The 26,247-nt window shown below is 41.4% G+C and overlaps 1 protein-coding gene and 1 long non-coding RNA gene across 2 annotated transcripts in view; one reads left to right on the top strand and one right to left on the bottom strand.

The window, feature by feature from the left end:
• Positions 1-26,247, bottom strand: part of CNTNAP2 (contactin associated protein 2) — a 1,871,069-nt gene that overhangs the window by 159,358 nt on the left and 1,685,464 nt on the right. The gene's annotated exons all lie outside the window — the stretch shown is intronic.
• Positions 11,919-19,309, top strand: LOC139082929 (uncharacterized). Its single transcript, XR_011539302.1, has 4 exons — positions 11,919-12,286; positions 13,684-13,999; positions 14,620-14,707; positions 18,725-19,309. It is a non-coding gene; the product is annotated as an uncharacterized lncRNA (long non-coding RNA).

Here is a 26,247-nt window from a genome sequence, read left to right as displayed (position 1 = left end):
TCAGGAGAGTCCACAAATGCTGAATCACTCTGGATGGGTAATAAAAGATAATTGAAGAGTGCCATTGTGTATTAGTAATTAAAACAGAAACAACAACAACCACAAAAAAATATTAAGGTTTACTTTGAATGTGAGAACTCCAGGGAACTCTGTTCCCACAAGGATTTCACCTAAATTATCCAGCGTCATGCTGGCAAATGTTAAACAACCAGCTCTCTGGGGGGACAGGAGGCCCTGATTTGTAATGTGTGCCTATTCCCATGGTGTCAATATTCCCATCTTGGCTGACTTCAAGCTGCCAGCACAACATCACTAAATAGTGAGTTGAGAAGAGATGTTCACATTTGGTCTCCCAGCTTGTGGGAACTGCCTCCAGCACGTGATCCTCCTCCACTCACTCACTCACTGACGCCAGTCATTCAAGCAAACGGCCTTTATTGAGCCCCATTGTGGCCAGCGTCTTAGTTGGCTCAGGCTGCTGTCACAAATTACCGTCACTGGGGGGCTTAAACAACGAAAATGTATTTCTCACAGTTCAGGAGGCTGTAAGTCCAAGGTCAAGGCGCTAGCCAGTGCAATTCCTGGTGAAGGTCCTCTTCCTGGCGTGCAGACGTCCATCTTCTAACCCCATCATGGGGGCCCCACACTCATGATCTCATCTAAACCTAATGACCTCCAAAGGCCCCACCCCCAACACCATCCCACTGGGGGTAAGAGTGTCAACATATGGATTTTGGGGGACACAAACATTCAGTCCATAATAGCAGGCTTCCCACCTTTTACCTTCTGCTGTGAACAAACGCTTTGCTTACTCCTTCCTGCCTTCCGAAGCTCTCTTTTACCTCGTCCCAGCTATCCCAGATGCTGAAAGCTCCGTTCAGCTTCTGTAAAGTCCAGGAGGAGCTGCTGGGGAGCAGACACCACGGCAGAGGAGGCACAGCCGGAGCCCCAGCCTCGGGTAATTACACTCTTTCCTGGCTGGATCCCACTGCCCAGAATGATCACTCTCATTAACTGCTTTTTAATTAATCATCCAGTAAAAAGGTTAAGTGAATTTTATGGAGCTCTGCTCCTAGAGACCTTGGTCTCGCCCATCTGCGCGCATCCTGATTCTGCACTGGGCCTGGCTCCTTCCTTCCCGGCTCCTGCAAGGCCCAGCTCTGTTTAAACTTGTTTCCTTTTGTACTTCCAAGGCCCTGTTGTCCTGAAATATGACCAGTTTCTCTCCTGGCCCTATATTGGCAAAATCCCTTTTATTCCCCAAGTGCACCACTCCGAATTTTCCTCCTGAAAGTTTTGTTCAGTTTGTTTGATGTTTTCTTCAATTTTCTATAATCATTCTGGACTAACAACATTGGACCCAGGATGGGTTAACGTTTTTCTCTGCTTGTTCTCCTTCCCAGGTGAACACACATCTATTGTAACCACTTTCCCACCATCCTCTCTAAAGGCCAGGTTACTCCCAGGTCAGTTTCTATGTAATAAGCTTTAAGTGCCTGAATCTGTACAAAAGAGAAAGAATACTAAAGAAAAATCTCGAGTTTAGCCTGAATGGCATGTGCTGCCCACGAGACCCAAGTGTGAAGTTTATTACTTTAAACATCAATAAGCTATATGGTCCGTGAGTTGACCATGTAGGAGCCGGGGGCCTTCTCACTTGGAGCTGAAGAGCCAACAGCACTGAGCAACTTTACTGGAGTCTTAAACAGGAAGATGGTTGGCATCCAGAATTTCCAGAGTCATACTCCTAAAACTGTGCTAAGAAGCGTTACTGGCATACATGGCGGTTAGCAGGTTACAGTGCTTTAGGGAGAGCAAGGGAGGTGAGGACCCCACTGCAGCAAACTCCATCTGAGGCCTACAGGCAGGGATGAACTTGGCACCTGTGGAAGGCAGGGATCAACAGGTGTGTGCCGGCTTTAGTCCTGGCTTTACCACCAACTAGCTGTATGGCTCTGGCCAGGCAAGTCATTTAATTGCTGCAGGCTTTACATCATTCCCATCCTAAAGAAACCCTCTCTTGAAGCTTCATCTTCCTCTGGCTAGCACCCAGTATTTTTCACACATTTTTAAAAATATTTATTTAAGTGCCTTCTATGAGCCATGAAGCTATCAGAGATTTAACAGGGAGTAAACAATATTTAAGTTAATCACTGAAGGAGAATGAGATTTAATGGGGACTAGGGGTAGGGAAAGCATCCTAAGAAGAGAAAAGAGCATGTGCAAAGGCCCTGAGGAAGGATGGAATATTGAAGACCGATGCAGAAAAGGTCAAGATGGCTGGAATTCAGGGGAGAGTGGCAGGAAGTGAGGCTAGAGAGAAAGGGAGCAGCATTTTGATCATCGTATAGAAAGTAATGGGTAGATGAAGGGTTTTAAGCAGAGATGACAGAATCTGATTTGCAGTTTTAAAAGACCATTCTGGCTGAAGGTTGATGTGAACTGATTGGAGGGAAGGGAGAGAGGATAGGTAGACCACGGAGGAGGCTGTTGTAACGAGACAGAGTAAACAGGATGACGGTTTGGACCCCTCATCATTGCCTACAAATCCAGTGGAGTACTAGTTAGAATAAAGAGCCATTTAAGGGGTGAAGTGGACAGAACTTGAGAAGAGCTAAGAAGCTGGGAGGTGAAGAAGAGGTGTTAAGGAGGACTCCTGTATTTCTGGATGGATGGTGGTGACACCCCTGATAACGGAAACACAGAGGTGGTCCTTGTTGAGGGGGATACAGAAGGTATCGTGAGTTCAGCTTTGAAGAGGTAAAGTTTGAGGTGCCTTTGAGTCTGAGAAGCAGAAATATCAGATAGGCATTTCAATATACAGAGGAGAGGTCTGGGCTGGAAATATACATCTTAGAACCATTATTCTAGATGGTATTGAACTCCATAAGCACGGATGGATTGCCTAAGAGAGGTGTCTAAAGAGAGAAGAAAGGGAGCCTTGAGAAAGTCAACATTTTAAAGATGGGGAAGGGGAATGAGCTTGCAAAGGAGAGACAGAGATGCCGGAATCAGAGCTACTAGGACGAACACCTAGAGCGTGTGGTATTAGTGGAGCCGAGGCAAGAGGACTTGTCAGGAGGGAGGAACTGGTCAACAGGTTAGAATGCTGTCAAGAGATCCAGGTAGATTTTCCTTCAGAGGGGAAATTCTAGAAGCCCATGAGTCTCTGTATTTTTACTTCTCAGTGGCTTTATCTGGCTTCCATTCATGAAGTTAAGTTGTTCTCACTGAGATCATCATGCATTTCCTAATGACCAAACTCAAAGGACAATCTCTGTCCTCATTTGACTGACTGGACATTTTGAGCCTTCTGAAATTCTCTTTGATTTTCCTTAACATGATAATATCAAAACAGAGGCCGAGGGAGGGCTCCTTGAGAAATCACTAAGAATTCTTGGCATTCGCTAATTACTTCATCCAGAACACCTGTGTATGTTTAACAGCTGTAAGCTATGTATATATTGAAACGCTGGTTATAATAAACTCAGAGTGGCCATCAGCCCCCTCCGCATCTATCCTGATGGTGTACATTGGATTGCGACACTGACAGCTCCTCTTCCTCCTCGGTGTATTCTGGAAATGTTGCACTGAGACCTTTCCATCAGCCCTCTTCTTATTGTAAATCCTTTAGGAGAGCCCTATCTCCATCACCCCAACCTGCACCCTCCTATAGGGAAACTCCACCTAGCACAACCTTAGGAAACTCAAACTCAACACACAACATTGAAGTCATTCATCTTCCATTCTCTGCATACTCTGTACATGGTCCAGCCAGATTGCATTACATGCTTATCACACTTCTACTTCCTTCCCACCCATCTCTTACCCACCCTCCCATTCTATTCTTTCTTCACTCCTCCCAGCCAGTAAGCGCCATCTCCTTCCCTAAGTGCCTCCTGTTGTGTAAAGAGCTCCTCAAGGGCCCCCACAGCTCTTTGTTACAACTTTAGTCCAACAAGTGTTACCTTGTTTGCTTTTAATTTAGTAAACATTCCTCTGAATCCTACTACATGCTAGGCCCATGCTGATAACAAAAGCAAACATAACGAGGGTTTTTCCCTAGAGGAGTTCACAGTTGGTTGGGAGAGAGAGTAAACACATCATTAGACTACAGTGTGAGATCCAGAATAATCAACTGTGTAGAAAGAAACAACAAGAGGAGAGAAAGATGGGCTCTCTCTGTGGGTGGGCGTGCGGATGTCTGGATTACCTTACTAAGAAGATGACTCTGAGTTGGGTACCGACAAAGGAATACCATTTGCAGGATGGACAAGGTGGGAAAGGCCACTCCAAGCGTGGCCTATAGCGTGAACAAAGGGAGAGTGAAGCTGCATGGTGTTCAGGAACTTATGTCAGTTTCTCAACCTCGGCTGCGCTTTTAAAAAAAGATATGTCTGAGGCGAACTCTCAGAAATTCTGATTTAATTGGTCTGGGGAAGGGCCTACCTGTTGGCATATTTCAACATTTCCTCAGATTACTCTACCTTGCAGCCAGGGCTGAGCAATGCGGCTCTAGGTAGTTGGGTATGACTTGATGTTAAATGATGGTGATATCAAAATGATGGAGATGCTGCTGGAAAAGAAGGCAGGATTGAGGCCATGAATGGTCTTGAATCACTTATTTTTAAAATTTTTAGAAGAACAATATACTTCGAAATAATTTCAAATTTACAGAAAAGTTGTAAGATTAGTACAGAATTCCCATATCCTCCACATTGATTCCCTCACTTTTAACATTTCACCACATTTCTCTCTGTGTGTGTATTATATCAATATAAAATAAGACTAATTTCTGAACCATTTGAGAGCAAACTCAAGTCAGGAAACCAACATTAATACAACACTATTGTCCCATTTCTGGAAAAAATACATATACAGATACAAATATTTGTACACACACAAACAGTTTTGGAAAACCATTTTGAGGCTGTGTATATACGTGTGCATATATATATATCCATGTAGAAAGCTTTTTGCAATAAGCAGGCAACATAGTGGGCCCACCACCAACTCTTTCCCATTGGGAAGTGGGGCACAAGGAAGCTGAAAGTTGAATGCCTTATTTATACTTCTGGCTCCTTACTAGAATGTGAGCTTTGGAGGGTAAGAACTTTGTCTTGTAGCCTTAGTCAGACCCTGGCCTCCAGCAGAAATGCAATAAATATTTGTTGAATTGAGCTGAACTGAATTTGAATTTTTTTTATAGCAACAGTACATTCTTCAACTGGTCAGTCCACAGTGACCTTTCTTAGTTGACATTATTCAGTTTCATTCCCTTTGTAAAGTGGTCTTCTTGAGAGAAATGCTGTTCCATCAACTTAGACATCATCATTAATTACAATAGCAGTTTATTAATGAAAGTGTTATAAGATACATTTAGACTAATATATCCAAAAGAATTAAATGACTCATAGCTTAATGGTTGTTCTTAATTTCTACTGCTTTTTCTCCTTTAGTAAACTTAGTAAACTAGAACCTACTTAGACAGATTGGTTAATTGCTTGAACAGCTTTAACAGGTAAACTTGTCCCCAGTCAAATGTCTTTCTCTCATTTTACCTCTGTTCTACTAACTTCTAAGTTTGCTATGAAGCTATTGACTTTAGGAATTGTTTGTTTAATTATTCATTTGTAAAATTATTTGATTACATAATTTGTGCCTTTTCTAGATACTAGGCTGCTTCTATCCATTCTGTTGATAAGTAGCAAGTTACTTCTTTGCTCTATACTTAACCCTAAACAATCCATAGTTTCCTGCTTTGCTCAGCTGATTTGAGGGAGCCAAATAGAACTCTTGGTTGTAAGGGTCCTTGAGAACAAACGGTGTTTTTAATTCACTGCTGTAGCCGCAGAATCTATTGAAAGGAGGCACTCACAGAAAGTATTGGCTCAGGGAGTTCCCTTTTGAATTGGAGCCAGATACGAATTCACACGCTATAAAGAAACGAACTTCTATTGAGTTCCTGCCATGCGTCAGTCACAATAGGTAATTTTCATATTTTATTCAAGTACTCAACAGGAACATTTTTGATATAGATATTATCATTCCTATTTTAAAGGTAAGGTAACTGAGGTTTAGGGGAGTAATGTGCCCAAGGTCACTCTGCTCATCTGAGAGGGAGGGTCAAATACAGATCTTCCGAACTCGAAGGCCCTGCTCCTTCTCTCTTGGCCATGCTTATGCAAATCTCTTAGCTGTTTTCATTGAAATCCACAGAGTGATTTGCTTACCAGTTTCTTTGAGGATCTTAAAATGGAACTAGTTACCAGGTAGTCATTGATTGCTTATTACCCACAAACATAAGAACACAATTGACTCCTTAAGGTGATAAAATTCTATTTTTGATACAAGCCAAGCCCTTAATAGAAAAGAACAACCAGAAAATCCACCAATGTCCTATTACTTATGATGAACTTTTGTTAATATTAAAATGATGTCTATTTTGATTAAAAAGGGCCACATCTGTAACTTGTGGTTGACTTGGAATTTGAGACATTGACGTGTATTTCCTGAAATCCACAGCCATTTCCTTTTGCTGATTTTTATAGTAAAAGCAGGGCATGTCTTTTAAAATGTTATTTTCTTTGACCAAGGAAGGTAAATGGAAAGATAGACGTTAACTTTGCTTATCATTCCTCCTATCTCAGCCATTTTGTCTACCTGGCTGCTTTATTTGGTATGTTAATTAAGCCTTGAGATTTGTTGAAATGTTTTAACCCAGCCCCAAATCAACACAAACCACCCTTGAAGTTTCTGCCATCTTTAGAGAACATGCCACACTATATAGGTAACCTTAGTGTGGGTGGGCTATCACAACTGGAGTTTCATTCATCAAACGGGAAGTGGACTCGTGTGGGCAACTTTGATGGTTGCATAAACACAGAGTGATTTAAAGAAACTCACCTAGGGCTGCTCTCTTGAATGGGGCATGAATGTATGAAGTATTAGAAGCTAATGGCATTCTACTTCATGCAACTCAAGAACTTGGTTATGTCCCAGTAAAGTTATGGGAGGCTTCACAGGGTTTCTGAACATTGAGTAGTTGGTCACACTATGCCTCTTGAAAAAAAACGATGCTATCTGAAAACTGTTTATGATGCCATACAGAGTCCAGGAAATGGACAAGCCAAAGGTCACTGGGCTCCTCCCCAGGCCAGGCGCTGTTTTCATGCTGAGTCTGCATATCCCAGCACCGGGCAGCTTTTCTGGGTTGGCAATGACCCTCCTGGCTTTGCTTTGCACTAGTTATCACTTGTTTCTGTGAGAACTAGACTTAAACATTCATTCTTCTCTGCAATAAATTCAAAATAATAGTAATCACAAAGGCTTTCTAACACTAAACTACAATTGGTAGTTTACATACACATACACTGAGGACCAGGGATTCCTTGAGGCCAACACTGTGTTTTTATCTGATTTTGTACCTCCAGAGTCCAGTACAACTCTTGGCACGTATTAAGTATTTAATGCACACTTGTAGAATTAATGAATGAATTAATCGTATTGTGGACCAGTTTGGCCATCTTCTTATTTTTTTCATTTATAGTCCCCACCACCTCCTCAAAAGAAAATCTAGACACGTTGGCAATATATTTCTATCACCATCTATAATTTTTCAAGGGCAGTTTCTCCAAAGAAGATAAAATATGGGATAAAAGGCAAAAATTCACCTCAAAGTGTTAAGAAATAATTGGCTATCAGGACATTTTGGAAAAAATAAATTCAGGATTATGAATTATCCAGAGTTCCTGAAAATGAGGTTGTCATTAAAAAGTTATTATACTTTGTTCTTTGGTGGAAGAAGGAGTAAGGAGAAAGGAAGTAAAAATGAGAAGAGGAGAAAGGAGAGAGAAGGAAAAGAGTGAATTTAGGCCACTCCTTTATTGTATTAATACGCATGGCCTTGAACGATGGAACCCTGAACCCCCACCATGGTGAGAACCCTCCTGAAAAATCTTCTTGTATATGTTTGTAATTTGTCTCAACGTCATGGGGCACGTGGCTGATCCTCTTTTCCTTCTATGTCAATGAAAACAATATTTTCAAATGAGGAGACAGCTTCAATTAGAAAACTGACAACTAGAATTTTACTTTAATATTTTTTCACATCTATTGGAAGCTTACCACCCTTTGGACATTCTTCAAGCACGCCCCTATTTTTGTACCACATCTGTGGGAGAGGAATAGATTTATTCATTGTTTTATAGAATAAATTTATTCTGACACAAATAAATTAAAAATACTCGTGAAAGGTTTTCTCTGTGGGTCTATAGCTCTCTCTCTCTCTCTCTCCATATATATAAAGTCAATCTCAAAGTGGTTTTCCTGAAAATGAATGTGTGTGTACTTTTGGAAAGTATGTATGTAAATATGTGTGCATACTTTTCCCCCATAAAATATGGATGAGTGTATCCACACACACACATTTTCTGGAACACCTCAAAATGGTTTTCTGGAAAGCATTTGTTGCTTAGTGACATGCCGAGCCCTAGTTTGCCTAAGAGTTTGCTCACCGACCTGTCCTTTGACACAAAGGAAGCTGCCAAACAACTCCCAGAGGCAGGAGAGGGGTCAACGCAGGGAAGGACAGCACTTCACGTGAAGTGCTGTGACGGCTCCGAGTTAAGGATTCTCCAAAAGGCTCTTTGCTATTTTCAGCACCCAGGCCAATGGTTCAAAGAAACCCAGTCTAAAGGCACAGGTTCCTGGTATTGTAAGGTTTTGATCTCATGTCTAACGAAGACGACCCTGGCTCGGGAACTGAGATTGTCCCTGTTCCCAACTTATTCATTTGCCTCTTCTGCTTGTAGCATTCTCCTCCAGAAATATAGCTCCAAAGCCACATACATTTATTTTTTCAACTATAATATTTCCCTGACTATTGCCGTTTCTTTTGTTCCATAGTTAGATGAAGGTTTAAAATAATCACTTCTCTCTAATTTCTCATTGTTTCCATAGTCCAAAGGGTAAAGAAATGTCTGCAAATATATCCCTGTTCTAATGGTGCCTTTGTTTAGAAATAATGGGAACCACGGATGGTGATTTAAAATGCATGCTGCCCGCCCAATCCTTATTTCATTCTAATTGGAGCTGACCCCCTGGAGGAGGATAGGGAGCCTAGCTACATACAGAGTCAGCTTTAGCCTAACTGGTTTGTCTCCTGAGAATAAGGGAAACCAACTGTGTGAGTCTTCCCATGTCTATGAAAAAAAAGAAACTTTTGAAGACAAACTGGTTCAGTGAATTCAGTCATAAAGTTTAAAAAAAAGAAAGTTCTTGTGCTTGGCCATTTGGAAGGACTGGGACAAAATGATGTCAAAACTAAATTTTAAATTTCAGGACTGATGAGCGTTATGAGATCACGGTTGTGAGGTCAAAAGGTGGAAAGGCTTACGGTCAGACATAAACAGCAAGATAAAGCAAACCCTCAGAAACAAAACAGTGACATTGCAACACTAGGTGCTGGAAGACTTGTAGCCATCTCCCCTGCCTCCCGCCTTCTTCGCAAAGATCCACGTGCCTCTCTCTTTCGTCGTGACGTTTAGGGAAGGCACGTGGCAACCACAGTTCTGCTCATCAAAAATACTCATTCCAAATGACATTTTGCCTTTTAATTAGTTTTTTACTTATATTTGAATATAAAATTGACATTCTGAGAGTTTATTTCCAATCAAATGACAGAACTATACTGTAAGAAAACTCAGGAGTAGTTAAGAAGGTGACGGCTTTCTGCACCTCCCCTCTGTCGATGCTCACACCGAGTCACGTCACCTGAAGCCAGGGTGCCTCCCCATCTTTTCTAAAGCTTGGCGTCAATTAAAATAGTACCTACCACTTATGGAGAGATAGGAACTGTGTTACTGAGCCTCACAGCACCTTGAGGTACATGCTATTATGCAGATTTTACAGATGAGGGAATGGAGACTCAGAGAAAGTAAATAACTCGCTTACGGTCACACATCTAACAAGTTCTTACTACTAACTACTATGTTGTGTTGTCTTTCAATGCTTTCTCCTCATACCTTACCTGGAAGAAAGATCTAAATAAGCAATTTAGCGTTTTTCTTTAAAAAACAATTGCTCTGGAGAATGGACCATGCGAGGTGTGTTTTGAAGGTTTGGCAGACAGAGGGCTGTGGTTCCCATGTAAGAGGAGCCTTTGAAATGCTCAGCATTGGCATTGTCCAACAGAAACATAGTGTGAGCCACATTTGTAATTTTAAAGTTCTCTTGTAGCCACATTTAAAAAGTCAGAAAAAACTAGTGGGTTAATTTAAATGATATATTATATTTAATTTAGCGTACCCAAAATATTATTGTTTCAAAATGTAATCTATGTAAAAATTATTCATGAGACATTTCACGTCTATTTTTTCATCCAAAGTCTTCGAAATCCACTGAGTGTTTTATGCTTATAGTTCATCTCAATTTGAACTGGCCCCATTTCAAGCGCTCAAGAGGCACACATAGCTAGTGGCCACCATACTGGGCAGCACAGCTGTAGAGTAAAAAAAGGAAAAAATAAGAGCATTGCCAACGTCAGCTGTTTTCACCAGCCTCTGGAGAGGTAATTCTGTATTAGAATTACCCCAGAAGCCTTTTAATCACACAGATGCCTACACTTTATCCCAAACCATTAAATTAGAATTTCTGGGAATGACCTTTGGACACGCTTAAACGAAAAAGAACTTGCAAGCTCTCATTTCTAGTCCAAGCCTCGTAGAATGAAAAAAAAAAAAAGTGAACTTGTTTGAAATATGCCTTCTACATATCTCTTTCAGGAATCTGGGGAGATGATACATGGAAGATTCTGGCATTTAGGATCCTTGCCATTTCTTGCCATCGGACATTTGAGTAGTAGCTTGGAAAGTTGTTTCTTGCTTTGAGTTTTTCTGGGTTTATTTAAGTGAAACAATGGAAATAGGAGATACTTTGGCCAGAGTGATCATTTTATAATGTATGTCATATCATGTCACTCGTCTGTTCAGAATCCCCTCAGTCTCTCTCTGAGCAAAAGCCACGCCCTTACCATGACCCTCCACACCCTCCATAATCTGGGCCCTCTTCCTTTCATTTCCTTCATTAGTTCCTTCGCTTCCTTTCCTTCTCTTTTTCCCATTGTTGTTCACTCCACTCCACCTTCAGTGGCCTCCTTGTGTTCTCTGAGCACCCACATCGGACTGATTTCTAGATGGGGATCAGGTATCAATATTTCTAAAAAGTTATGTCTGCCCGGGGGAGAAACACATCTCCAGGGTAGCGTGTGAAATGCACGGCCTTAGGCTGTCCTCCTAAATGCTTGCTCTCAACTGAGCTTCTGCTAAGCACTAAGCAGCAGTGAATTCAAGGTCACATTTTCTAACTATTGAACGTATTCTAAGTATTGAAGGCAAATACTCTATGGAGCTTTAACCATCTGCTAAGACAAGGGGATGGTTGGAATGTTCTCATGAAAGTTCAGGTGCCTAACAAGGACAATCGGAAAAGATGACCACTGCATGTCATAGAGGTGTGCCCAGGGAGCATCCACAAGTGAGAACAAAATGTCCTCAGATAACTAACGGTGTGCTACCGCTTGGGAAGGACATTTACAGTCACAGTCCTCATGGCTGGAGAGCAAGGATGCAGGTTTTTTATTAGCACAGAAGATTTTAAGGGGGCTGCAGTAGATACAGACTTTCCTCAACCAAATCTCAACCACGCACCTGGAGAAGGAGTCACGTTAAAGCTTATAAGACAATTAGTGATGTACATTGGGCATCTGATGATTTAAAAACCTTTATAAAATACTTTCACAGAGTTTTTACTTCTTGGGTAATTTCCCATTGTGAAACCTATGACCTTAAACACAAATTGCCCTGAGCTGCCCATCCCTAAAAGAGGTTTCAAAAGAAACAGAACAGAGGCTGTAATTTGCTACTCCAGGGGCCGCAGCTTTGAGTAGCAGACAATAGCCTCGGTTGCTGCTGGCTTGGATCAACCCCTTCATAACCCAATCATCATCGACCTTATCGGCCAACTCGATCCTGTTCCCTGAATACGGAAGTTGAGAGTCTCATGTTACAGTTTCTGTCAGGTCGAGATTTGTGCAGGAAAAGGATACCTGGGTTCAGACTCTTGTGGCTCCAGCTGGAAAAAACCTTTGGTCTTCCCAGGGCTTCAGGGAAAACTCAAGTGATGCCCACACAAGAGGAACTTGAGGAACTGATCTCTCCTTTGCAGGATGGAGAGGAACCTTTGAGACATGACTGATAAGGATCCTAGTTTTAAAGGAGGTTTTCAGGTAAGATGTTTAGCTCCTTTGCTAAGCTCCTCCTCTTTCCATTAGATTCGGTTTCAAGTGGCGGCTGGCTTTAACAACGGGACAATAATCCACTGATGGACTTTGAGGAGCTATCAGAGGGCCCAAGCCCATCGGGATTGCTGAAATGCTTTCTTTTAATTTAATTTTTCATTTTGTATGTGCGTGTTATTGCTCTGATCAGAAAAAGAAATCTTTGTTCCCAATGAGACATGTTCTGTCCCTGGCAGTAGCTTAGATTGTGTGGGAGACTGGAATTGGCCATCCCAAGATATGTGTCTTTGGCATGAGGATTATTTTGGGCTGGTTACTTTAAAAAACTGCAGAGAGGAAAGAAACTCTGAAAAGTAGAATTTACTTACCCTTTGTTAAGAGACATTTACATTGTAAAGGAAGTCTCCATCTGTAAAGGTGTCTCCCTCTCTGTACCAGGAAGAAGCCAGATGACCTTATCTCTAGAAACTCTCATCACTGTGGAAGGCAAGGACTCAAGTCTGCATAATAACCTGACTCTTGGTTACTGTACTTATCTGGTACTCTCCCATAACTGACTCTCTCCACCCCCAACATCCTCCTTTGTCTTTAGCTGAGGGTGGTGTTTAAGATGCGAACTTCTGCCATTTTGGCAAGTTGCTCAGTTTGCCTGAGCCTCTCCCATGTATACATGATATAAAGTTTTGTTTAATTTTCTCCTGTTATTCTATCTCATGTGAATTTAATTCGTTTTCTGGCCAGAAAGACCCAGAGCAGATAGAGGAAATATCTTCCTCCCCTACAATTGTTTGCACTCCAATGCTTTGTTTTGCACACTGGCTGTTGTTTTGCTGTGAAAAATGCTAAAAAGAATGATTGACATTTTGGCTTTATTTCTGGGATTTAAAAGAATTGTTCTAGAGAGAATTGTTCTCGTTGGGTGACTTTTTTTTTGGTATTGTTGCAGGCTTTTTAAAGGTTCTTTATTCTGTTTTTGTTTTAACATATAGTTTCAGGATTATGCAATATATCAAAGGTCTTGCACTGCAATGTTTTCAAGTAATCATCCATACGTGGATAAATAATCTTAAACAATTAGGGAATGATTCTAGGAAAACTGGCTTCTGGATCAAGAAATTTTGATAAACTTCAAAATAAAAATAGACCCAAATTACTTAAAAAAATATATTTTTGGTCAGGGACACACATTTCCAGTGCTAGCTAGTACAAGTGAGTGCTCTTTGAAGTGGATTTATGGTAAGTTTTTGGTGTAAGAGAAAAATTTTTCCTTTTATGCATATTTTATGATGCACATTAATTCAGTGGTACATGTACAAAATTTATAAGTGAATATATAAATGAAAGTATATAAATTGGGACTCATGCTCAACATATTTTTCTTTCAGGAACATGCAGTCAAGGAGTTAGGGACACACCATCTAGAAAGAGGCCCAGTTCCCTCGGGGCCCCTCTCTGTGTCCCTCCTCTGGGCCTGGAGCCTGGTGCAAACTGTTAGAATTTCCTGGAAGGTCATCGATGTGTCTCTCTGTGTATTGCCTGCCCTCACAGTTCCAGTGGCCGTCCTCTGTCCTCTGCCTGAAAGGGAAGCCCATTACCTCCTGGAGAGGGTCACAGCTCAGCGGTTAAGGGGACAGGCGTTCCAGCTAAATTGTCCAAGGCCAAATCTTTGCTCTGCCACTTAGACGAATAACTTCAGAGAAGGTATTTACTTTCACTATGCATCAGTTTTCATGTTCATAAAATGGGTCTAGGAAAACTACCTTCCTCATTGGATTCTTGAGCGAATGAGTTAATTAATACGTGTAGAACGCTCAGGAAAGTGCCCCGCACGCAGTGAAATGTCATCATTGCTAGACTGATCCCAGCTGCTGGGAGCCAATCCCCATTCTGGTCCTCAGCAGCTTCCTCTCCCGGCTGCTGCAGCATAGCTACCAACTCCAGGCCCACTGCTGCCCATTCCAGTGAGCCCTGAGCTTGCAGAGACAGCCCCCCTCCAAGTTCATCCCCATTCTGCTGCTGTGAGCTCTTCCCTGCCTGGCCACAACAGGAATCAGAAAAGTCTAATTAGTGGTTGATTTATTTCATTTGGGATTAAGACATGAGTTTTTGAACTGTACTTTCAAAATAAAGTTTGCCTTGCTAGGTTCTGATATTCGAAACAATTTTAGGGAATTTCATTTATGATTGCTCCTTGGGATTAGTAGTCAATTGATCCTGAAATTGGTCAGCTCTGGGGAAAATTAATCTTATATGTGTGTGCAAATAGGAGGTTCTCCTAGAAGCTCGTTAAAAATGCTGTTTGTGCTTTGGCTTTGGATCAGTGTTTGCAAAGCTGAGAGTGACCTGGTAAAACGATCAAGACAAGACTGGTCAGATTTGACAGGCCAAACGTGGATGCGGGTATTTTTGGTAAGCATTTCTAAACTCCCATTGCCATCGGATGCATGTGTAAGATCGTGTGCTCTGAATCCTGAGCAGCCCCTCTTCTCTCTCCGTGGTCTTTGTTGTGGTTCAACTACTTGGGAAATTCTAGCGATTTCTCAGAAAAGAGTTGCTCGGGACACCAAGAAAACAGAGAAACAAAAGTGGTCTTCAGGGCCTGGAACGATTCTATGAGAGTCTCAATTCCAGGATATGTTAAATCCTGATTTGGATCATTTAATGACTATCACAGCTTTGGAGTTATTCCATCACTGAGTACTTCAGATTAAAAAAAATAGCATCAAAGCAAGAGGCAGGAAAAGTCTTTGCAATATTTCATCGCCCAAAGACACAAACTGACACCAGATCAAGTGTGTGGAAGTGGGATGCTCATCTAGGTTGGAAAGCTAGTTATAGTTTAGGTTGTGAATTTAGCGGTGCAGGGAAGGAAACTCTGAAAGGTCAGCTAAGGCTTCTATGGAAATAACTTTCACCATTTTCATTCTGCTCTTAAATTGGTTTCTTGCTTTTTTTTTTTTTTCCTCCTATTTTTTCCCTAGGAGTGGGAAGCCCACGTTAAAAACAAACATTTCCGGAACTAAGAAATTCAATTGAAAAGCCGGTTCTAGAAAATGCTCACTCATCAAATATTTAGTAACCACTCACTTTGAGCCAGGCACTGTGCTGGGGGTAGGGGATACGGGTATGAAAAGGTATCAGCTTCTATCTTTGAGGAATTCGCAATCAGACGCTGTGACAGATATCTCAGGGGGTGCAAACATAAGAAAGAGAAATGAAACCATGTCTATTTCAGGCACCCAGAAGAGGTGGTACCTGACTTCATCATTGTAGGAGGAGTCATCAGAGGCTCCCACCAATCAATTGGGTGCCTATTGAGTGAGTGCTCAGTGATTATTGAGTGATCATGTGCTCAGTGAGTCTATAAGACAGGGCTTCTGCGGTCCAGCACCCTATAAGATAATTGGAGAGACCAGACTGAAATATGAGAGACAAGATAAGATAACACAAGATGAGATAAGAGGTGATAAGTTTGTTATTAAGCGATAAGCACTTTTAGACATAGCACAGATCACTCAAGGCTGGAGTCATCTAAAAGGGCATCCTGAAAGAAGCTGCGCTGGAACAAAGCCTCTTGAGAGGAGGTTACTCTGGAGCAGGCGGAGGGAAATGGGGAGACTATTCCACATGGGGTGGGTGGGAACGAGAACTAGAGCTGGGAATGGGCAGTAATGGACTTGGAACAATGAGAGGGTCGACTGAGCTGAGATGGAGTATGTTTGTGATGAATAATAGGAAATAAGGTAGGGTCAACCCAACTGCATCGGAAGATACATCTTGGCTAAAGCAAGAGAGAAGGTTAGATGAGGAGCGCAGGCTAGATGAGAGAAAGCATTGAACAGCCAAGCTGAAGGACGGCACAGTAGACACACAAGCACAGCAGGAGGAGGTGGAAGACTCGAGTTTCGGTCTGGGCTCGGCCACCACCAACTCCAGGAAGCTTTTTAGGCCTCAAAGTCCTCATCAAGGCTGCATTATGACTTTTGTGGGCCCCTGGGCACGTTTGTCTTGGGCCCTTTCCTCCCTAAAAAAAATTATGAAAAGTTGTATTTTACAACTGTGTTGTTACAAGGACAAATACATTACTTACATATTAAAATAAATTCTTTGACCTAAGAATTCATTTTTTTCATATGATTTTTAAATAAATTAACATATTTTTGTGGGTCCCTAAGAGCATCGTGGGCCCTGCGCCCACCCTAGCTAATGGCTAGGTTGGCCTGGTCCTCATCCGCCCCACAGGGAGGTGGAGTGCAGGTGGATTCTAACTCCTTTCCTCCTTTGGAAAGTGTGTGAGTCACTTCCCAACCTCTCAGTCTGCATGGGATGGTTGGGCTGGTACTTTCAACAGCTTAATATTTGACCTGAAAACAATCATATGGAAAAAATATTCACAGAAAAAGGAAAGATAATGAATTTTTTTGTAATTTTCAAATACTAGGTGAAAATTCTCTTAACTAAAAAACGTGTTCATCAAAAGAAAAAAAAGAAATTTCATTTTTTTAAAAGAAGTAGATTGATTTTTTTAAAAGAAAGATGTGTTCATTATAAAAAAACTCAGCACCAAAAGATGCAAATAACTTAGAATCTCCTATGCCACTTTCACAAGAAAAGAAATAAAGTCATATGTCACAAAAAAATAATAGGGTACAGAAACTGAAATGAGACTGAAGGAATTGCTGAACTTTGAGTAAACCATGGTTAAGAAAATATGTTTTCACTGCCTCCTCTCTCATTCTGATCCACACTTCAAAGTATCTGGTATTCATGCTTTCTAATTTGTGGTTTGCAGTAACGGCTATCTCCATGTTTCATTGAAGATAGATTATTTTTTTGTCTTTTATTTCATCTTTTTGATATCAGTGGCTTTGAGGGAGGGGAATAAAAATGTCTTTATTCCACTATTTTTTATTTTCGCTTTTCAGCAATCATTTTTTTTTTTTTTAGGGTTTTTTTTTTCCTTTTTCTCCCAAAGCCCCCAGGTACACAGTTGTGTGTCTTTAGTTGCGGGTCCTTCTAGTTGTGGCATGTGGGATGCCTCCTCCGCATGGCCTGATGAGTGGTGCCATGTCCACGCCCAGGACTCGAACCGGCGAAACCCTGGGCCGCTGCAGCGGAGCGCACGAACTTAACCACTCGGCCACGGGGCCGGCCCCTAAGCAATCATTTTAATGTGGTATTTAAGTTTGTTTTTTAAAGGATGTTATGACATACATAGTCTAAGAACTCAACTATTTCTTCAAAGCTTAAAACAGATAAAGGAAGTCCCCCACTCTACCTGCCCCCACTGCAACTCCCACTCCTCAGAAGCAATCTATTTTTTTCCTGACATTAACTCCCTGGGATTTCTAAGTAACAAGCTTGTATTGTTATTCTTGATTGTACATATTTTACAACACTTGCATTTGTATTCCAGCGTAATCTTCTGTTTCTTCACTTGCCTTGTTTTCTGCGTACCTATCACTAATTAATCCTCTATTTCTCAGTTGGAAGTATAACTCTCCTCTCTGTAAACGTAAATAAACTCTTTCACATTTTTATTGGAAACGTCACCCTGGCCTCTCCATCTTCCTTTTTCAATCTGAGTTAGTTGCTCTCTAGGCCTGCTGCATGGCTGTTGTCCTTGAATCTTCTTTTACCATCATCCTGGAAACTTTCAGAATTTTCTGTTTATACCTAATCATCTGAAATTTCATAATGCTATGAATTCTTGTGGGTTTCCCCCTTCTTTCGCTTGTGTTGAGTCCTTGCAATCTATAAACTCACGCCCTTCAGTTCATGGAAAGCTCATTTCAGTTCAATTGTGATGTCTTGATTCATTTGTTTGATAATTTTCTTCATTCCTTTTTTCTGTGTTCTTGTTTTCTAGATCTTTTATCACTTATATTTGAAATTACTGGTTTCATCTTCTTTCTCATCTTTTCTCTCCTGTTTCCCATCTCTTTGTCTTTCTTTCTTTCTTTTTTTTTTTGCAGAGAAATATCCGCCCTGAGCTAACATCTCCTCTTTTTTGCCAATCTTCTTCTTTTTTTTTTCTCCTCAAAGCCCCAGTGTATGATTGCATATCCTAGTTGTAAGTCCTTCTATTTCTTCTATGTGAGCTGCCACCACAGCATGGCAACTGACAGACAGGTGGTGTGGTTCCCCACTGGGAAACGAACCCAGGCCGTGGAAGCAGTGAGGGCCGAACTTTAACCACTAGGCCATCAGGGCTGGCTCTCATCTCTTTGTCTTTTTGTTCTATTATTTCTGCACAGTTTACTAGATTTTTACCTTCTAAGTCTTTTATTTTTTAGTTTCTGCTATCAGATTTTAATTTTCAAAACTGTTAACGTCTAAACTCTGAATTGCATGGGGAGAGGGCTTGATTCCCTTACTTTTTCAGGGATGCAGTATCTTCTTCTCTCTCCCTGATCTACTTTCCAGAGATGGCTGCCACAATAGCTCTCACTCCCCTCCCTTAGAATCTGGGCAGCCTTAGGACTTGCTTGAACCTATTGGATGTGGCAGAAATGATGGTGCATAACGTCCGTGGTGAAGTTACAGAAGGCAGTGTGACTCCTACCTGGGGACCTGGACCAATCACATTGGAACCATGATTAACCAGGAAAGCAGTTGCCTGCCCCGAGGCCACCTCACTGGAAGAAGCCACACTAGCTCACATGGAGAGAGCACATGGAAGAGCCTTGAGTCGACCTGAGGGGATAGACAGCAGCCTGGCCAGCTCCCGGCTCCTCCAGGCCTGGCTGCCATCTGACTGCAATGCCCTCAGAGCCTCCAGGCCAGAGCTGTCCATGGAGCTCTCTGAGGTCCTGCTCCATAGAAACCATTCGAGATAATAAAACGTTTGCTGTTATTTTGAGCCACTAAGTTTTGGGAACAATTGTTATGTGATACTAGGAACTGGAACACAGAATATGAATGATAGTGGTTTGGTTTTTCAAAAAAGGTTGTTTTCCAAGTATTATCTTTGTTTGTCTGGTCTTTGTCACAATAAAGCCTTGAATCGAATGCCTGCTGATGCCTTGAGAGCGAGGCACTGTGTTGGGACCAAAAGCTTGTTAATGAGTGGGTTTCACAGTGGGGTGACAGGGCTGGTCCATCTGTATGGAGCAGCCTTCTCTCCAGGGATGTCCACTTTTCCCCAAGAAGAATCCCCCACCCTTTCTCTCAAGGAATCTGCAGCCAGGACTCTGGAAATCTCAATGGGAACTTTCATTCAATTCCCTGATACCAGTGTGGCATCCCCACTGTCAGCCATGTGGCCTGTCCTGGAGCTCAGCCACTCCCGTCTTCTGCCCGATGTGGCATTGGGGCAGTTGCCCTGCTGCAGGGGGTGAGGAGAAGATTGGCTTCTCACATAAACTTAAGTTGATCCTCTGTTTCCAACTCCATCTTTCTGAGATGCCCGTGGCCTCCCATTTCTGAGCCTCCAGAGGGTCAGGGCCACAGGTCGGCTTGCTCGGGAACCTCTCCCTCAACCAGCTTGGGCTCCAGCTCTTCTCTGTCTACTTGTGATGCTCTGCCTCCGTCTGCTGTCTGCCTTCCTAAATGTCGCTGTCTTCTTCTGCCCTCTGTTCAGGGTGACTTGTGTCCTGTTTTGTTTACTTTTAAATCCTTTTCCAGGGATTTTAGGGTGAAGCAAAAGCAAATAGGTATGATCAATCTGTCATGCTTAAATGGAACTGGAACCTCTAATATCTTATTAAATGAATAGCTTAGTACATAAAAATGCTCAAAGAGAATAAATTGGAAATTCATAAAAGGTGGAATTCAGGTAATAAAGAAATTGAAAACAGTCCAATTTAACTGTGGTTTGATATAATAGGGCAAAGTTAAAGTGTCCAAATCTTTTCTTTATTAGCAAATAGGAAAATGAGGACGCTCAGAGAGTTAGAGCGCATCTAGGCATTTTAGTTTTGCTTTCAAAAGTCACACATGCTTCTTGTTAAAAAAAAAAAGGAACAAAATGACAGAATCGTCCTACTATCCTTCCCTTCCCCACTCCCACCACACGACCTCGGGAGGCAACCTGTGCTAGTCTGTCAAATCTTAAAAAAAAAAGACTGGAAGGATTACAGGTATCTTTTGCTCTGAATACAATCCAATTCCACTGTTGCAAAGAATGCTGTCAGTGTGTGTGGTGTATAATAATACACACATGCATGCCTGGGTTTTTAACATAAACATAATTGCACTTTACATATTCTGCTTTTGTAAGCTTAATGATATACCATGGGTATTTTCTCATGTGAATAAACATATCTGTCTCACTCTTCCTAATGGTTATGTACTGCAGTTAAATAGTAATTCTTCTACTGATGGATATTTAGTTTTTTCCCTACATTTCATGATCACACAAAAAATTGTGTGATTTTGTGAATATATTTTCCTATAATACTAGTATTTCTCTAGGACAGATTTCTTGAGTATAATTACTGGGTTAAGTAGAGTACACATAGGTTACGCTTTGATAATATCCAGCTGACCTCTAAAAGTTCGTTTTCACACAGTCTCTTATGAACTTTGTTAGCGTCCCCATGCCCGTCCACCCCGGGACTTCGGCAAATGGGATTTTTGAACCCGGAAGGTGATTTCACCATCATAAATGTGACCCTGTGCAGGCTCTTGGCCGCCTTCCAGGGGGCCTTTCTCAGTGACACATCAATCTTGCCAGATCTGTCTTTTGAACTCTTTGTTCTCCAGTAATTAAAGAAGGGCAAATTAAATTATCAAGAACCATTGTTGGCTAATTATTTTCAGAACAATGGAAAATAAGCAAACCCTGCTGATAGCGTTCAAAGAACCCGGCCTCCTCACATCTTACATGGACACTGGCACTGAGTTTGGGAAACTAGACCGGCTCCACATATGAAAAGCCATAAACAGTTTACACTTTCTAACGCTACCTCTCCACATGCAGCAATCCATCCTAAGTAAGTAATGTAAAATACTGAAATGCCGTTTACAAAAGACATTTACTGCAGTATTACTGACAATAAAAAATTGGAAACAATTTCAAGAGCAGAAATAGAAACTGCCATTTTCTTATTGTGAAATACTTAGGTTAAATAAATTTTGGTAAATCTACTGGATGGAATATAAAGTAGTCTTTTTAAATGATGAGTATGAAGACCAAGTGTTTTCAAGGAAAAAGGTTTATGCTATATATGCTAATATTATGTACACAATAATACGCAGTAATTATAATAGTAAAAAGTGGTTTTAGGAACTCAGAATACATTTTGCTACAGTACAATATTCTAACATGGATCAACAACTAAAGATTATTTACTCTGTAATGTAACTAAATTATAGCACTGATACAATTAGCCTGAATTCTGGATCTTAGTAGCAAGGGAAAGTGCCAGAAGGAGCAAGGAGAAGTTTCCTCTCTTGTTGCCGGGGCTGGGCTGGCCTTGGGCAAGATCACAAAACAGAGGGCAGCTTTCACTGCCTCCTCCTTCCTACTGTGCCCCTTCCAGCCTTTTATGAAAGCTCCTCAACTCTCTTCCTCCCAGAAGTCACCTTAACCACCTCCTCAAAGCTTCCCCCGCCTTCCTCACCCCTAAATTGCACTGGCTCCATAGGGACTCGACCTCAATGACTCAATCCACATTCAGGTGTCTTGCTCTCCTTCCAGACCCACTCCTGCTAATTCAAATGGTGCTTTAATTAGGAGACTATTAGGCCACAGGAAAGAAAGTGAACAAGCCAGACAGTTCAAAGGAAATCATTTTGGGCAGAGAGTGACTAGTCTCCAAGTGTATTCCTTAAACTATTCCTAATATTCCCCAATTTCTTCCTTCTGAACTCACAGATTCTCTACAAGTTAAATTTAAAAAATGTCAACGATTCCCTCCACAGTAATGGTAGTGAGCAACCTTTGTAGTGTGTGTGTGTGTGTGTTTGTGCACGCACACAGGGGTTGGGGCGGGGTCAGTGATAGGAAAGGGAGAAACTGGGCAGCGCAGCTCTTTACTTACATGGTTTGTTCTGATAAAAGGGGATGCCCACTGCTGTGTTCTGACTGTGTGTCCCCCCACAATTCACATGTTGGAATCCTGACGCCCAAAGTGATAGACAGTGTGAGAAGGTGGGGCCTTGGGGAGGTGCTTCGGTCATGAGGGTGGAGCTGTCAGGAAAGGGATTAGTGCCTTACAAAAGGGACCCCACAGAGCTCCCTAGCCCCTTCTGCCACGTGAAGATGCAATGAGAAGTCTGTGGCCCAGAAGAGAACCCTCACCCAGCAATGCTAGCACCCAATCTGGGACTTTCAGCCTCCAGAACTGTGCAAAATAAATTTCTGTTTTTTAACAGCCACCCCATCTGTGACATTTTGTTATAGCAGCCCAAAAGGACTAGGACACCTGCTCTGGATTCTATTATACTTGCTGGCTATGATCTGGCTTGTGAATTCTTTTACTCTTGTCTACAGGATCAATACTTTATTTGCATCACAATTTTTACATTATCCTTTGGTCAGAGGGAACAAAGCTCAGGCTGTGATCAGAGCATTGCTGGGGAGGGGCAATGAAGGTGCCTGGGCTGCACCAGCACCAAGAGCTCACAGCTGTAGACTGAATTCCTCTTCGTAACAACTGGGCAACAACATGAGGGGCCAGTTGTAGCTGAGCAAGCGTGTCTGCCCTCCCATCTCCTTATAAAAACCAATCTAGAGGTTTACTTTGGTCGTTTCCATGTTCTGTTTGGACTTTTGAATTTCAGTCATCAGAGGCGCATTCCTTTTAGGGCTCTCTTGGGACTAGAACCCAGATATGGCAATCCTTCAGCGGCCTTCAATCAGTAATACAAAGTGTGCATTTCATCAATAAGAAAATGCACAGGGCATGACCTGTATTTACCCTGCAAATCACCTTTTTTGTTATAAAACAATTCCCTCAGTGGTCTGTGATGCCAGAAGAATTTATTGGGTCAGACGCTGCATGTCCTTTGTCTCATTCCTCACCTTACATATTTGGAGAGAAAGGTCTTCTCCACTATTAACACGAAATCATGGATGTTATGAGAGCGGTGCATTAAAAAATACAAAGAAGTAGCTCGTTATCCAAGCCTTTAGTTAGAAAGGTCCATTTCAACTGTGGCTCTGTTTTCCTGTGCCCTGTGTGTATGTGTCTTCGTGTGCCTATAAGTGTGTAGGTGTGTGTTTCCTCAATTAGCCACGCAGAGAGAACCTCAGGAAGGAAGGCAAAGAAAGAAGGGAAAATTATTCAGAACTTTTGAGACTTAGGCTCAGCCATCACGGTGGCATGATACAGAAAGAGGGACACATTGAGCAGAATGTATTAACTACTGCCCATGGAATCCCTAACTCGCCATTATGCACAGGACAGCTACCAAGGGAAGTATGTCTTGTCGAGGTGATGAAGTATTCAAGGGCACTGTGGATGCTGGGGAACAGACCTGCCTGCAGGGGAGCTGAAAATGTGAGAAATTTACAAGCAAAACACTGAACACTTCATTAGATTGGTTCCTTTTAGATTCATGAAAGAAAAGAAGTTTATAGAGTTTCAGCTGAAATCATGAAGTTAATATGTGGGGAAAGAGAAAGAGTGTTACTTTTGTAAACTTCACATTATTTAGAGTTCTGATTATTTCAAGACCTTCTGGGGTGTTGGGAAAGCAGTAACTGCAAATTGAGCCAGCGGCCATGTGTCATCCTTGTCCCCTGAGCATATTAAGGCGTCGGTAAAGGAAGCAGAAGAGTATGGAATTTATCAGCTGTTAGGTACTTCTTCTGTGTCAAGATTCAGGTTGGGTGCTTTTACTTGTCCCCTTGGAGTTGGGAATTTTGAAGGTGCATGGATGTTCCCGAGTTCTTAAAGGCACAGGGATTTGAACTCAGAGCTTTACATCCACTGTTTCTTCTTGAAGACATTGTCTATGTTTAATGGAGATGATGGTGCAGGATAAGAGAAATAGTCTAGTTGTCAGAAACGTCCACATACGGAGTGAGCTGCCTCACATGGTACTGAGTCCTCTATCAAGAACAGAGTGGATCCCGTCCAGGGAGCGTGTTACAAAGAGGACTGCATGCTGCTGTGTCACGTGGAGAAAACACCAGGCTTGAAGTCAGGGCCCTAGGGTTCCAATCCTAATCTGTCACTCACTAGCCATGTGACTTTGGATAATAAACCTAACCTCGAGAAGTCTCAGCTTCTTCATTGTCAAAAATAGGAGTACTAATCCTTGCATCTCAAAATTGCTGTGATAAGATATGGGAACATACAGTTCAGTGCCCAACAGAAAAGGAGGTATTCAATAAAATGTCACTTAAATATAAAAGAATACAGTATCCTTTTCAACCATGAGATACTTTGATTTTGTGACAAGAGCTTCACAAACTCAACAATTTAAGAGAAATCGAAGAAGCGTCTCAATAAGTAACTCGATATTAGAATGTTAGCACAAAAGCTGAAAGTCTGAACAATGATAAATTCAATATATATATTCTAAGCTTTTTGAAATAGTCTTTGACATTTTTAAAGAAGTCATGAAGTGTTGCAATAACCACATGTGGCTTATAATTCAGTAGGATACTGTACAAAGTCACATGAGATAACATTTTTGCTTATTTAATGGGGGGGTCCTATAAACTTGTTTGAAATTTATAACTTGGTCTAGTGTTTCAACTTGATTTACCTCACTTGATTTATACTTTTAACAGAGTTAACAAGATTCATTTATTAAGGGACTATAAAAGCCAACAAGCCAAAATAGCCTATTTAAATGGGATTTAAATAAGATGACTTCAATTGTGAAGTTTTAGAAAGCATTTCACTTATAACCTTATTAATCTCTGATTCTGGAAACTAAGAAGTGACTGTCAATGGACTTGTACAAATATTTGGGTTATATTTGGATTAAACATGAGAAAGACCTGAACTCATTAATCTGAACTGGAGTTGTCATCCTTAATAAGGAGGCAGAGAGACTGTTAATCACTTGGGATAAGGGGAAAATTTTAGATGAGCTTCCTAGAATATAGCAGTCACCTTTTATTTTTTGAAACTCTGTAAGTATTCAAGGAACCAGTATTACTTTCTAAAGACCTCAATAATAACCCCAGGAGGATGCTTCAGAACCCATTTTTATTTAATCTCAAGTATGCTTGCTGCTTTAATGATGTTCCAGGCCAAATGATTCATGACAATGCCATGATATAGATAGGAATTTAATCAGGGTCACGGTATTCCAGTGTTGGACTGACTGTGAATGCAGCACTGCTGGCTATGGAATAGTGTAACTCTGACGTCTAAGTCTTGCTGAACTTTGTAACCTTCGGGCTTCCAGACAACGCATGTCACTGCCACACAGAGACATGGGCAAGCAGTAATGTAAATAGGTGGAAGGTACAGCTGTCTTCTGTCAGTTATGGCAACAACACCAATGTGGACAGAAAAGCTCCCTGCAGGGTTTCCTGGTGGCTTTTGAATGGCACCATGTCATATTTTGCAGGCCTCTCACTAAAGAGACTCTCAACGCCAGGATCTCTGATTTAGTGATTAATAGCCTTAGGAATTTGCATTTTCATAATATTAATGCTTTTGCAAGCACTTTCACACACATCGGTTCATTTGATCCTGACAGTCCTGTGAATAATAGATTTTATATAATTAATGTAATTTATAAAGGAACAGTGCCAAGAAAGTTGTATGAGTGTCCATTTTTGTTTCAATAATATTGAAATTAGAATTCAAGGTAGTCTTGCTCCACCGTTCTAAATAATATTGGCTTTCTCTCTTTAACTGGGAGAAACTTAGAAAGCACAGTACAGATTCCTTTTTTTTTTTTTAAAACAAAATTAGTTTAGAATAATGTTTGCTGTGTTGCTGGGCATAGGGATAAGGCGGAAAGGAACAGAAGATTTGAAAGGATATTTTGGTGCCATCAGGGTTGCAGAGAGAGTGATTCCCACGGGGGGTTGA

This window comes from Equus przewalskii, chromosome 4 (assembly GCF_037783145.1).
Source record: "Equus przewalskii isolate Varuska chromosome 4, EquPr2, whole genome shotgun sequence".
Taxonomy (NCBI): domain Eukaryota; kingdom Metazoa; phylum Chordata; class Mammalia; order Perissodactyla; family Equidae; genus Equus; species Equus przewalskii.
Note: the sequence above shows the minus strand (reverse complement) of the source record. Positions and strands in the feature narration are given on the sequence as shown.